This window comes from Stenella coeruleoalba (genome assembly GCF_951394435.1).
Source record: "Stenella coeruleoalba genome assembly, chromosome: 19".
Lineage (NCBI taxonomy): Eukaryota > Metazoa > Chordata > Mammalia > Artiodactyla > Delphinidae > Stenella > Stenella coeruleoalba.
The window spans coordinates 34,749,520-34,764,436 of NC_137165.1; the positions used below are offsets into that span (position 1 = coordinate 34,749,520).

The 14,917-nt window shown below is 42.7% G+C and overlaps 1 protein-coding gene across 1 annotated transcript in view; it reads left to right on the top strand.

Moving 5' to 3' along the window:
* The window catches only part of AATF (apoptosis antagonizing transcription factor), a 99,469-nt gene that overhangs the window by 75,806 nt on the left and 8,746 nt on the right, over positions 1 to 14,917 (top strand). The gene's annotated exons all lie outside the window — the stretch shown is intronic.

Here is a 14,917-nt window from a genome sequence, read left to right on the forward strand (position 1 = left end):
GAACTGTGGTTTTTAGAACCTAAGGTCTGGGTGCTGGGGTGCTCATTGTTCTGGGTGTCATTGTTCATAGGCTCTCTCAGCGTATAGAGGTTGGAAATGTGTGTATATACACACACCCATACATAGGAGACAACCACTTTTAGTATCTCAGAATATTTCCTTTCAGTCTTTGAGTCCCCTTTTAGTATGTTCTTGTTTTTATTTTTATATAATTAAAATTATATTCAACAATATAGAATTATATTCTGTATTGTGATTTTTTCTTTAAATATTTTGTATACTGTGACCATTTCATGTCATTAAAATTATTCAAAAATTTAAGTGACTGTGTAATATTTTTATATTACCTATTGAGCCATTCACTAATTGTTGGAAATTTAAATTGTTTTTAATTATCATTGTTGTAATGCTGTGATAGACACTTTAAAACATAAGTCTTCACCAAGTGAAATTATTGGTCATAATGTAGGCACATGTGGGTTTTGCCAGCTTTATCCCTCAAGCTACATTCAACCTTTTTATTTGAGAGTATTTAGTTTGCTAATAAACCCCATCAGATTTCCCCCTTGCTTGAAAAGTAGTAGATGTGCAAGTTTAGTTGAACACGATGATTATCAATTTTTTGTTTGCATTTGTTCAGTGCTTTGAGTACAAAATAGCTTACGGGTGGCGCTGAGTCCATTTATACGCATATCTTTGTGACTTCCTGCACTCTCCTGTGCTTTGCAAATGAATGCCTTTGTCTGGCTGGGTTTTGTTTGTTTGTTTTTCCATTTATTTCTGGGTCTGATCTGTTTTTAAAAATAGTAGAGTGAGGGACTTCCCTGGTGGTGCAGTGGTTAAGAATCCACCTGCCAATGCAGGGGACACAGGTTCAGAGCCCTGGTCCAGGAAGATCCTACATGCCACAGAGCAAGTAAACCCGTGCACCACAGCTACTGAGCCTGTGCTCTAGAGCCCAAGAGCCACAACTGCTGAGTCCCCGCTCCACAACTACTGAAGCCTGTGGGTCCTAGAGCCCATGCACCACAACTACTGAGCCCACACGCCGCAACTACTGAGCCCACGCGCCACAACTACTGAAGCCCATGCCCTCTAGGGCCCACATGCCGCAACTACTGAGCCCGCATACTGCAACTACTGAGGCCTGTGCGCCTAGAGCACATGCTCCGCAACAAGAGAAGCCACCGAGAAGCCACCACAACGAGAGGCCCGTGCACCACAACGAAGAGTAGCCCCCGCTTGCCGCAACTAGAGAAAGCCCGTGCAGCAACGAAGACCCAGCGCAGCCAATAAATAAGTAAATAAGTATATAAATAAAAGCAAGAGAAAAAACAAATTAAAAAAATAATAGAGTAAAATGAATGCTTCTTAGGTTCTCTGTCAGGATGACATGAAAAAATTACTTCAATAGAAAAGGAAAACTAGGCACTTAAAAACTAAAATCCATTAAGGTAACATTATTATCCCAGGCATAAAGTGAAATCTAGTTTAAGTATTGGTGGCATCTTTTGAATATAGTACTACTAGATCATTTAGAAATCGATTGTCATTCCTAGCTGGGATTTTTCTTGAATCACCTGATACCCCCGGACACTTAGTTTCCCAGAATCTTGTTTATTCACTCATAGTTTTTAAGGGTCTGCTATATGCTAGACATAAAGTTTATTTGAAAACGACTTTATTATTTAGGATTATGTTGGGCTTGGTCTGCAAGAAACATAAAATATGACTACAGAGGTATAAGCAAATGGGAGTTTATTTTTCTAACAGAATATTCCTAGGGGTGGCAGGTAATTACTGGCAATGGCTTTTCCCTTCTCAGTAGTATTAAGGCCAACATACCTTGGTCTTCCCCCTGTGGTTGCAAGGTGGTTGCTGCAGCTTTAGCCATCAAGTATGCATTCCAGGCAGGAAGAAGAGGAAAGGAGTGGTGTCAGCCATACTGATTTTCTTTTATCAGAATGCCCTCCAAAAACAACTTCTCATATCTCATTGGTCATAACTCTGTTATGTTGCCACTTCAGGTAGAGCAGGCAAGGGAGGAGGGGTTGGGAATGTGTTTGCTGGGTAACTGTGTGGCATTTGGTGTTAGTGGGGGAAAAAGCTATCCCTTGTAGACGCTGCTAATTATCAGCATTGTTCTCCCGCTGGTTTAGCCACTTTGTAACAAGGAATTTAATAAGAGTGTTACAGCTGGAGAACTGAGCATTTGTTTTTACCAAGTACGCTCCCTTTGCATTGTGTTTCTTAAGGACACAGAGGCAGACATCCACGTTACTGCTTGTGCTCCAGAGTCTGAATAGGCCAGACTAACTATAGACAGAGTAAGTGAGTATTAGCTCTTTCTGCTTCTGGTATCAAATATTCCAGGGCCCATAGGTAGTGTTAGGTAGTATCTTTTTTTTTAAAACTATATCTTAAGAAGGAGCCCGTCATAGCTTGGCCTGTTTTGTTTTTTGTTTAGGTAATTCCATAACTGGAAATAATCTAGCACTGTTCTATTTGGTTTCTCACTTAGTATGCCACAAAATTTGAGGAATGGGAAACTTTCATTTCAGCATCAGTGCATACTATTGATACTTTTCTCCAAGTGAATAGTTCTGGTTTTGATAAGTTACAGATATATCATTCTTTTTTTTTTTTTAAACAATGATATAGATTTATTGAAGGTAAACTTCTGGGAAAATTCAACCCATTTTTATAGTTGCATCTATGGTAGAGTAGAACAAAGTTACAGATATGTCATTCTTGGTGTGCATGTATGAATAGAGAATTCTTTATGATTTTGAAGTAGAGAAAGGCTTTGTAAGCATGACACGAAGGCCAGAAGCCACGGGGAAAGTACTAGTAGCTATGACTACATAAGAGTCACAGTGAAAAAGATACCAAAAACAAAGTTATAAGTAAATGACAAACTGGGAAGAGAAAGTTCAATGTAACATTACTGTGTAAGAATGCTATGGAAAGAGTTTTTACAGATCTCTAAGAATATCCCAATAAAAATAATGGGTAAAGCGTGTCAACAAGCAAACTTAGAGATCGTAAAAGAAAAATCGCAAATGGCCAAAAAATATAAAGACTGTCAATCTCGTTAATCAAATAAATGGATATTAAAATAATGAGATTTCATTTTTTTCTTATTAAATTGGAAAACATTAAAAGAGTGATAATCACTAATGTCGATGGTGTGAGGAAACAGACGCTTTCATTTACTGTTGTTAGGAATGTAAATGGCAAAATCATTTTGGAGGGCTATTTGGCAATGTTTTTCAAAATTTTAAATGTAAATGTATCTGTTGACCCAGAGAAATCTCACTTTTAGGAATTGACCTAAGGAGACCTAAGGAAATAGCAAGTTAGCAAATATTTTTGTATCAAGGATCTTTATTGCAACATTGTTTATAATGGGGAAAAATAAGAAACAATCCAAATGACCATCAATAGGGAACTAGTTAAAATAAAATCACAGAAAATCATTCATTGAAGTTATAAGCAACTGTTAAAGGAGGAAGTGGAGCTGTACGTATTAACATAATGTTTAATGTAATAAATAGGCTACAGAATACTATATCATAATCCTGCTTTTGAGTAAATAAACGTGTACGATTGAAGAAAAAGTGATGCCTTACAAAAAAATATACTGTCATGGCAAGATCTCCAGGTTATTTTGTTAACTAGAAAAAGAAACATCCATTTATGTAATATCCATTTATGTTTTTAAAATAAATATTAAACAGCTGTGTATGTATACGTATGTATGGATATGTTACACATCAGTAATATTTAAAATGTTTACCTACAGGGAAGGGACTGGGAGGAGGAAGGGGCAAAGGGAGATTTCCACCTTTTTTTGTTTCTCATACTTCTGTTTTGCTCTAATTTCCTGCCATGAGGATGCATTCATATTAAGTGTCACTAAAAAAAATAAGAAACTCTGAAAACAGTGTACACCAAACTCTTCACATGTTTATTGCTGGGCAGGGTGGAGTAGAAGACACATTTTATTTTCTAGTCTATTATTTCTGTAGTATTTGATTTTTTTTTTTTACAATAAATTTGTATTGCTTTTTATCAACAGAATAGGACATGTTCATTTTGAAAATTATATCTATAATATAAAGAGGAGGTGGGAAGGTCCTGATTTCCTCTATTGAAGTATTACATAAATGAAAGAGCTTCTTTGCCTTAAGGCTTCTGCCCTGTGAGCCATTTGGATAAAACTGGCTTTTGAATACCCAAGTAGCTTCTGTCCCAGCCCACCCCTCCCCTTTTTTAATCATGGTGAAAAATTACATAACAAAATTTCCAGCCCTTTTTTTTTTTTTTTTCCGGTACGTGGGCCTGTCACTGCTGTGGCCTCTCCCGTTGCGGAGCACAGGCTCCGGACATGCAGGCTCAGCAGCCATGACCTGTGTCCCCTGCATCAGCAGGCGGACGCTCAACCACTGCACCACCAGGGAAGCCCCTCCAGCCCTTTTGATTTCTTATTCTCAGAGGCCACTCTACCTGTGGTTCCTAACATACCCAGGTCTGGAGAGAGAAGCCCTTCTCTTTCTGTGTCTTGGGTCCAATTTGTTGTTCCACGCATGTGCCTAAGTTGGATTAATACCCAGTATTAATAAAGAGAGGAGAAGGGGGGAATCCCAGTATGGTTACTCATCCTTGAATCCCCCATGTCCATTGTCCAGTTTGAGCTCAAATTTGGACTTGGTCAAATTGAATTGAGACTGGAACATAGCTCTCATTAAGGGAGAGAGAGCAGAGGTCTTTAACACAGGGTATTAAAATACCCTTAGTGGAGGAAGAAGTACTGTCTGTAAAAGGATCTTTAGAAAGGTAGTGGCATCTTCATATTTCTGCTGATACATATTCTTTTCTCATGCTAGGAAATTTTCTCTTCAAGCAATCTATGTTTTAAAAAGTCTTTTTAAATGCAGAGTAGCCCAGTTTGCTCCTGTATTACAGATTTCCCTTTGGGGCGTCTCTAGGTAAGCTTTGCATACGGATTTAAATGCCTTTACAGGCCCTCAGGTTTCCTTTGCTAGTGAAAGTCTCATGTGACCCCTGACACTTTTGCTGGTCTGGTATTAGGAGGTAGGCAGGTGGTTTCTATTGCAGGCCTGATGAACACTCCTAGTACTGGGAGGAGAGGGGTTGGTGGTATGGTGGTTAGCATAGCTGCCTTTCAGTACTGGGAGGAAAGAAAAGAAATTCAACTTTGCCCCTGTATCATGTGTTGCGTGCGAGAGAGGGGCTACCACGAGTCTACAAAGGATTGCTGGCTTTGCTGGACCCTCAGGTACTCTTGGCACGGGGCAGCACATCTCCCAGAGCAGCTCCTGTTTGCCCTTCAGAGTCATCTGTGCGAAGAGGGCAGAAGTGTCATGTGATGCTGTAGAGGCAGAGTTATCAGTGGGCTGAGGAGGACAAAGGGCTTGATGTCTCATTGGCAGAGAATCCCTCTAAGCATATTGTCACCACTGAGAACAGGTCAGTGTGTTACTTGCATGATTTACAGGATTGCTGTTCACTTCTCTGACTATTGAAGTTATTCTAAGCTTACCAAGGACATTTTAGAAGCAGAGCTCACTTTACATGGTGTGAAAGCCCTGGAGTGCTGTTAGACTAGAGGGAGGGTGAAGTGAAAATCCAGGTGATCTTTTATTATGGTTCTAACAAAATGAATTTGTCGGTTGTGGAAATAATCATCTGGGGTTTTGCCTCTGTTTTTGAAAGACCCTCTGAGGCAGACTTTTAAAGAAGTTCGTTCTTTTTCGTTTGCTGGGTAGATGTAGGTCAGATAATAAAATGCTAGTGTGACAAGTAGGAGAAGTAAATTCTGAGTAAGACTCTGAGACAGGTCGAGATGTGTTCCTCAAAACTGGCCACCACCCCAGATTTGGGATGGGGAATGCTTACTCTGTCAGCGTGGGTTTTGTAGTCAGCACAGAACAGGTCTAAGTGGCAGCAGTCAGCCTGGTGCCTAAGAAAATTGGTGTTTGCCTTGTATTTACTGCTGCTTCAGAGAGCATTTATTAGATAAACCCAGTTCTGGTACTGTTCATTGAAAGGGTAGGTTATTGTATTTTCTTTCCTAAGAAGCTTTTTTTCTTATTACAAAAATGATAGCAATATCAACATTTTGTAGGTACTCCATTCCTTTGCAAAGAACTTAAATTCTCAGTAGGAACAGCAAAAATTTTCATTTTAACCCCCACTCTCTGCCCCCAGATAAAAAACCACTTTCCCCTCTCCTTTTGTAAAGCTACTGGCTTTAGAAAGAACAAGGACAGAATCCTTTAATGATAACTGCTAAGCACCAAATACATTATTGTTTTACATCTGGAGTTTTAGAAATGTACAAATGTAATCCAGCCTTGTAAAGTGCTTTGTCAACATCACTGCCACGTTGTTCTTGAGGTGCCGCGGTATAATAGAATTTGTACAGGCAATTTATCTTCCGCGTGCCATTTTTGTGTGTGGGTCTGTACCCTAAGTACGGGCACATTCTACCACTCTCCTGATGGTGTTCTGTTCTCCCTAATTGGTAATCCAGAGGTTACTTAGACCATTTTTGATTCCCCGTTACCTACTTTACCGCCCCCCGACACAAACCCTTTTTTATTAGCCATAATGCACTGAATTGTGGTGAAATATTCTGAGGAAGTTTGCTCAGCGTTTGAGAACACATCAGCTAATAACCCCAGAACTACCCTCCACAGAGCATTTTTCGTTGGTTAAAAACTTGAGAGCAAGAATGGTTAAGATATAGATGTTTTCTCTGAGGCTTCTTATCTCCTAAAAAGACACAGGTTGTTCTGACAGGTGAAACAAGCCCGAGCAAATATGCAACATTGATCTAATCAGCAGGAACGAGCTGGAAACTTGCACTGGTGCTGTCTTTCCCCAGCGTCATTAAAGGCTCCCATTACTCTTTTATTAGAGGTTCCCTCTCTTCCTTATCAGATTACAGAATGAACATAACTCATGGCAGTGATTTGATCTCTTGTTAAAGAGGATTACAGCTTTGCATTAACTCGGATTGACACAGTTTATAATTTGCTTGTTGATGCTCGGGAGGGCGGCATCCCACGTTTGACCCCCCAGCAGTGCTGAAGGGAAAGGACCCCATATATCATCATTAAAGATGGCGTCCAGCACGGAGCAAGGGGGCCTGGGACCTTCCTCCTCCAGAAACGTCAGAAAGGACAAAGAGAACGTTCTCAAGTTCAAACCTGACACTTGGGCCAGAGTTTTAAAATTTGATTGCAAAGAAAGCACTGCTCTCGTTTCTTCCATATTTCCTGGTTCGCTGGTTTGCAGTCCTCACACAGTTCTGAAGAATTTGCATTCTCAAATTCAAGGCTTGGTTCCAAGCAGGTTGTAGAGAGAGAAAAGCACATTTTCTAGAAAGAGATTGTAGATGCTGAACAGATAAATCTTTCCTCAGAATAGGGTTTCTTAACTATAGTGCTCATTTCTGCAGGCAAATTCCCATCATTTCTTCAAAAGATTGTGAATCTTATTCTTCTCCCAAAGGGATATTTCACATTCATTAAAGTGAGTGTAAATGTTTCTCTTAAGGAATTATTATTTTTAAGTTTTTGTATTCTATTATTATTGTCTTTTGAAATGTAATATCTTATACTGTATTAGTCACGGTGAAGTAAATTGCAAGGAGGTAGGCAGCAGCTAATGTTTTTCACCTGAATTTAGATTAGTTGTCCATTCATATTATGAATACATTTCCCACAGTGCTCACTGAGCCACCTGAGCAGCTTGGGTTGCTAAGATGTGCAGATCATCTCAGTTTTTGTGTTCATCCTTTGCTCTGATTTATCCACCCTAAGTCTGCCACCCTATTTCTGATTGGCAGTGAAATGGCATGGAATGATAACTTCATATTCCACTTATTATTATTATTTATTTATTTATTTTTGCAGTACGCGGGCCTCTCACTGTTGTGGCCTCTCCCGCTGCGGAGCACAGGCTCCAGACGTGCAGGCTCAGCAGCCATGGCTCACGGGCCCAGCCACTCCGCAGCATGTGGGATCTTCCCGGACCGGGGCACGAACCCGTGTCCCCTGCATTGGCAGGCGGACTCTCAACCACTGCGCCACCAGGGAAGCCCTATTATTATTTTTTTGGATCTCAGTTCCTTGACCAGGGATTGAACTCGGGCCACAGCAGTGAAAGCCCAGAATCCTGACTACTAGGCCACCAGGGAACTCCCTCCCATTCCACTTACTGAACGTTTACTGTACGTCAGACAGTGTTCTAAACTCTTCATATGTATTTTCATTCGGTCCTATGAGAAACCACTAAAGTGGTTGACATTATCTGTGTTCTATGATAAGAATACTGAGGCAGAGAGCAATTGAGTAATTTGCCCAAGACAAACAGCAAGTTTGTAGGGGAGCTGGTTTATGCATCTGGGAGTGTGGCTTCTGACCCCTGCCTCTGTTTTCAAGAAATCAGCAAGCTTATTTATTCTATTTATTTTTGGCTGTGTTGAGTCTTCGTCGCTGCGCGCGGGCTTTCTCTAGTTGTGCTGAGCGGGAGCTACTCTTTGTTGCGGTGCGCGGGCTTCTCATTGTGGTGGCTTCTCTTGTTGCGGAGCACGGGCTCTAGGCTCGCAGGCTTCAGTAGTTGTGGCTCGCGGGCTCAGTAGTTGTGGCTCGCGGGCTCAGTAGTTGTGGCTCGCGGGCTCTAGAGCGCAGGCTTTGTAGTTGTGGAGCACGGGGCTAGTGTGAATCACTGAATTTCCAGGCCTGCTCTTATGGTTACACCATTCTTTGATTCCAAAGACCCTAAACCTCATAATTAGCTTTGAAACCTGGTCCAGTGTATTCAGTCCATTTGCTCTTGACAGTTCTCTTTCTTCCAGGTTCAGGTGTCTGTCACCTTCTTTCCTTAGAGACTACATTTTTCCCGTACAATAGAAACAAAAGGGACTTCCCTGGCAGTCCAGGGGTTAAGACTTCGCCTTCCAGTGCAGGGGATGTGGGTTCGATCCTTGGTTGGGGAGCTAAGATCCCACATTACCTCAAGGCCAAAAAACCAAAGCATAAATCAGAAGCAATATTGTAACAAATTCGATAAAGACTTTAAAATGGTCCACATGAAAAAAAAGAAAAAAAAAATCTTGGGCTTCCCTGGTGGCGCAGTGGTTAAGAATCCACCTGCCAATGCAGGGGACACGGGTTCGAGCCCTGGTCCGGGAAGATCCCACATGCTGCAGAGCAACTAAGCCCGTGCGCCACAACTACTGAGCCTGCGCTCTAGAGCCGCAAGCCACAACTACTGAGCCCATGCTCCTAGAGCCCGTACTCAGCAACAACAGAAGCCACCGCAATGAGAAGCCTACACACCACAACGAAGAGAGTAGCCCGTGCTCTCCGCGACTAGAGAAAGCCTGCGTGCAGCAACAAAGACCCAATGCAGCGAAAAATGAATAAATAAATAAATGTATTTTAAAAAAATCTTAAAAACAAAAACAAATTCTTATGGAAGAAAATTTGGAAAATACTGAAAGCGCAAAGGAAATTCATGTTATCTGCTACTGGGAATTGAATATTATTACTACTACTAATATATTTTCTTACAGAACTTTTTATGTGTATATTTTTTAAAGATAGATTCATATATGTTTGAATCCCTTTTTCCAGTTAACTTTATATTATAAGCATTTTAATACCATTAAATATTTTAAAGACATCTTAATGACTTTATAATATTCAGTTATGGAATATTTATTCTTGGACGTTTAGGTTATTTCTGATTGTTTTTATTTCTCTTTAAGGAATGCTGCAGTGAACATATTTGTATAGAAATCCATGTTTTAGGTTTTGCTTGTATCTTTAGAATAGGTTCTAAGGAGTAGAAGGGTAATCCTGGGTCAAAGGCAAAAACTTAAAAAAAAATTTTTTTTATTGCAGTATAGTTGTTTTACAATGTCGTGTTAGTTTCTGGTGTATAGCAAAGTGATTCAGTTATATATGTACTTTCAGTGGTTCGTGATAGGTTGTACTGATTAACATCCCCCCTCCCCCCACCTGAGGCTCATGTCATTTACCTTTGCTGATATGGAGAGTTCAATAACAGTGACCCTTTATTGAGGCCCTGCAGTGTGCTAGGCACTGGGCTAAGTATCTAATGTTTATTTTCGCATTTAATCATAGCCTTGAAGAGTCTGTATATTTATTAGTCATTTGTATTGCTGTTTTTATCCTTTGTCCCGTTTTTTCTTTGGGTTTAATTTTTCTTTGCAGTTTGTGTGAATTTTACATATTATGATTATATACCATATTTCCTATTTTTTGTAGCTCTCCCCGTTTGCTCACCTGTTGGTATTAACGATCTTTATTGGTCATATGTAAGTTTTACTTTTTATGTGATCTAATATATAACACCTGTTTCTTAGGAGTGTTTTTCATTGCTTTTATGCTTAGGCACTCCCTCCTGGATCCCAGGATGAGCTGTTCGCTGATACTTTCTCCTACTTTTTTCTGATTTCTTACTTTTGGTCTGCTTGGCACTTTATTTTCGTATATCATTCAGTGGTCTCTACTCTCCAGTCCTACGGCTTCTTTGTGAGCCCAGATTTTTTTTCTTCCCACATAGACTGTTAACACCAACAGCCTCTTGACCCCCCCGTCTGATTTAATTAGTTGTGTGCATCATTGCCAGATTGCACCTTCCTAAAATACCACTTAGGAAATGCCATTCCTTGTCGCCTACAGCGTAAAAGCCATACTCGAACCTGCCACTCAAGGCCTGCAGTGATTTGTCACCCTGATACCTTTCTCTCCTCATCACCTGGTTTGGTGTGCACTTTCTTTGTGCTGTCCTGCCGGCCCTTGAGGTCCCAGGACACACTCCCTCCTCCTCCCGCTTGTGTCTCTTAATTCTGCTCATGGGAACTGGAGCATCTCCTCACCCCTGCCCTGTCTGCATCCTTTCCTGTTGCAGGGTTTGTAGTCCTTGGTACACATCAGCCTTTTCAGAGAGCCTTTAATGGTTCCCTACCCCCGACTGAGGTGTGGTTCTTTTGTCCTTGAACCCCCCCCCCCCTTTTTTTTTTTCCCCGGTACACGGGCCTCTCACTGTTGTGGCCTCTCCTGTTGCGGAGCACAGGCTCCAGACGGGCAGGCTCAGCAGCCATGGCTCACGGGCCCAGCCGCTCCGTAGCATGTGGGGTCTTCCCGGACCGGGGCACGAACCCGTGTCCCCTGCATCGGCAGGCGGACTCTCAACCACTGCACCACCAGGGAACCCCTGTTTTATTTGTTACTCTCTAACAGTACTTATTATGATTCACAAAAACACTTATTCGGGTTTTTTTCTTGCTAAGAATGCTTCATTTATATGTCAAAGTACAATAGTATGCGTATGTTTACTATAATCCTGTGTTTGGTATTATCGAGTTAGATGACTTGGAGAGATTTTAGTAAAAATGTATGGTATTATACTCATACATTTGCAATAATATATTTTGATTCCAATTGAATCCTGCCTTACTTACTGTATAGCATTTTTGTAGCAGAAGTTTTATTTGCAAAACAATTTAAGTCTTTTCCCAGTTGATGTCAGCCTTCTCTGGGCTAGAGAACTGACTCGGGATCCTTGAGCACCTGTTCTGCCCCAGCTCACAGACAATGTGACCTTGAAGAAATCTTGTCTCTGGGCCTTGGTTTCCTTCTTTATAAAGTGAAAATAGTTCTTCTTGCTCATTAGATTCTTGAGAATGAAATGTTCTTTGTAATTTTTTTGTTTCTGAGAAGGACTGTTTTAATGATATCTGTACAAATAGGTAAATAAACAAAATTTACATTTTCCCATGTGTACATATTATGTCATTGTCCCTTTGCCTGCAACGCAGACATACCCATTTCTGTGCAAACCTGAGAAGAGTTGGCTGTAGGTATCCTGTCTGAAGTGCCTTTAAAGGCCTTCAGCTTATGAGTCTGTTGCTTGTAAGCAATTTGCTGGTAAGATTATTTTTGCAAACAATTCCTATAAGATGAATGAACAAAGGCTTCTTGCCTCTTTTACTAAAATCTCTCCAAGTCATCTAACTCTAATATACAGATCTTCATCGATTTACAGTGGGGTTACATCTCGATAAACCCATTGCAGGTTGAAAATAACGTAAGTCGAAAATGCATTAAATACACCTAAGCTACTGACATCACGCCTGACCCTCGCCCACCTTAACCGTGCTCAGAACACTCACATTAGCCTACAGTTGGGCAGAATCATCCAACACAAAGCCTATTTCATAATAAAGTGTTGAGTGTCTCATGTCATTGATCGAATACTGTACTGAGAGTGAACAACGGGAGGGCTGTCTGGGCACAGAGTGGTTGTCCACCCCTGTGATCGTGTGGCTGACCGGGGGCTGCCCTGCCCAGCATCACAAGAGGGGATCTGCCGCACATCCCCGGCCCGGGAAGAGAGAGGTCACAGTTCAAAACTGGAAGTACAGTTTCTAATAAGTGCACATTGCTTTTGCACCATCGTAAAGTGGAAACATCTTGAGTCGAGCTGGTGTAAGTCAGGGACCGTCCGCACTTTGCTCTGTTCCCACGGCACCCTGTACACGGTACTTCACCGGCAGTGCAGACCCTAATCGATTACTCTGCGGGCTCTGTCTCCCCGCGAGGATGTCGCACCACCTGAGAGCCGGCGCCATAGTTTGTTCTTCGCTCCTGGCCATGTTGGAAAAGCCCTAGAAATAAGGAGAGTCCAGCTCCGGGACTTGTCATGCCCAATCCTTTACTTAGAGAGTTTTGGAGGTCTTTTAACTTAGGATGAACCCTGGGAAAAGGTCTTTCAAGAACACTCTTGTATTGCAGTTGCTCCCAAGAGTGTACACCACAAACTTGTATCATACTGTCGGTTTTCTCCTGCCCATCTTGGCTGTGATAACCATACCGGGTTTGGTTTCTGGTGGCCCTTCTACAAATTTTTAGTTACTGTGGAAACATGGAGTGTTCAGACAGGGCTCTGTGATGACCAGTTCTCATTGTAGGTCAGCATTTTTGGAATGCTCTCAGGATTTGTTTGGTTTAAGAAGAAGACATTTCTGGAATGGCTCCTGTATGTGCATTAACAAGGCATAATAGTCCTTGATTTCCTTTTGTTATTTTTAGTGTTGGTATTAAGTGTCACAGCAAAAAAGGATATTTAGATAAAGGGCATTGCCTGAGTGTACTTTGAGTTCCAGGTGCTAGGAAGCGGGGCATTTGTAATGGGAAGCTGTTACTAACTACCCTGGAAACGAGGTCTTGAATGAGCCAACCACACCTTGTGTTTTATCCATTGTCTTCCTCTGGGGAGCAGAACACTTTGTAAACATTAACTGTTTTACCCTCTGGGTACCTCCACTTAAAAGGTAAATAAGACTGAAGGCTCTTTCTTCTCCAATATAGATGAGGAAACGTCAGCCCAGAGAGGGAAATTACTGGATCCGAGGAAGGGGAGGCGTTCTGGCCTGGGGTGTTGGGAGTCCGCACCGTGGACCAGGCAGCCTAGTGGCCGCTGGCACCCAGGAGCCACCCCTTTCTGCTTCCCGGAGGCGGGTGGGGGTTGGGCCTTCTGTGGCGCGTGTAATGTGAAAGGCTGCAGAGAGGAGCAGCTGTTCTTCAACGCTCCGTGCTCCTCTAAAAGGAGGGACAAATCAATACACATTTTCTCCTGCCGGCGCTGGCGGCGCTCAGCCTCCTTGTCCTCGCCCAGCTCTCCATCCTGCAGGGGAGGCACATAGCCGGGCAGCAAAACAGATTCACCAGCTTCCAGGGGCAGAAACGCAAACCACTCGTTTTGCACAGAGCAGCCAGGCTTTTAAAAACCAGTCCCATAACTGGCCGAGGTCATCAGATTGCTGACTGAAGCGACTCTGGTGAACCGAGGTGCGTGGGTGGGGGGTGGCCCTGTTGCAGACACCCGGAAGCTGAGGGCTCCTGGGCACTCCTCCTGGGGACAGGTGCCCTGGCAGGTGTCTGGGAGAAACCTTTTTTCCAAATTTCTCTCCTCTGATTTACGGTGGAGAGGAGGAAGTTCTTTGAAGGAAACCATTAAAAACCAAGAAAGAGTGACAGATGGAGGGCACCAGTTTGCATTCCGTCAATTAATGTAAGTGAACTGTCCAAACAAGATCCCTATCTCAGGGAGGATTTTATTTTTTAATCAGAAAATGTGATGTTGGTACCTATAACTTTGTAGCTTCCTGCCATTAAACAGTTAAGTGTTGGACATGGAAGACAGAGACTCTGCTGCCATGATTAACAAAGGTAGTTTAGGCGGCAGAATCGCCCTGCAGGGCCTGGTGCTGTCAGCGGCCAGTTTACTGGAGTTGGACGCAGTGCCAAGGTGGGACGTGGGCACTCCGGCTGTAGGCGGCTTTTGCACCCAGGAGACGGGCAGGGCTGAGAGCGTGGATGAGTTGGCCAGGGGAGGGGTCGAGAGAGAAGGGAGGAGGGCCTAGAACAGAACCCAGGACAAGGGCTATGGGAGGAAGATAAAAAAGACCAAGAGGGCAGAACAGAAACAGAACAGGGGCGGTCGCACCCTGGGGGGAGCGTGTGGATGGTGGCCTTTGTGTCCTGCAGGCTGAGCCCAGCCTGGGGCGCGGCCGCCCAGAGGTACTGCCAGTGTTTGTGTGCTCGGTAGTTGCTGCTTTTATGTTCGGATTAGGACTGGGTATTTTTGGTAAAGTTAGTCCTCCAATATATCACCAGAAGTAATGGAATGCCTTGCTGAAACTCTGTGGGTTGAGGACAGATATCCTTGTTGATTTCTGTGTGTTTTGACCCCCTCGGAGTAGCCTTAAACTGGAGCTGAGAGAAGCCTTAAACTGGAGCGTCATACGCCCGCTCCCGCCCGGCCCTGCGTCGATGGGCAGAGGTCCTGA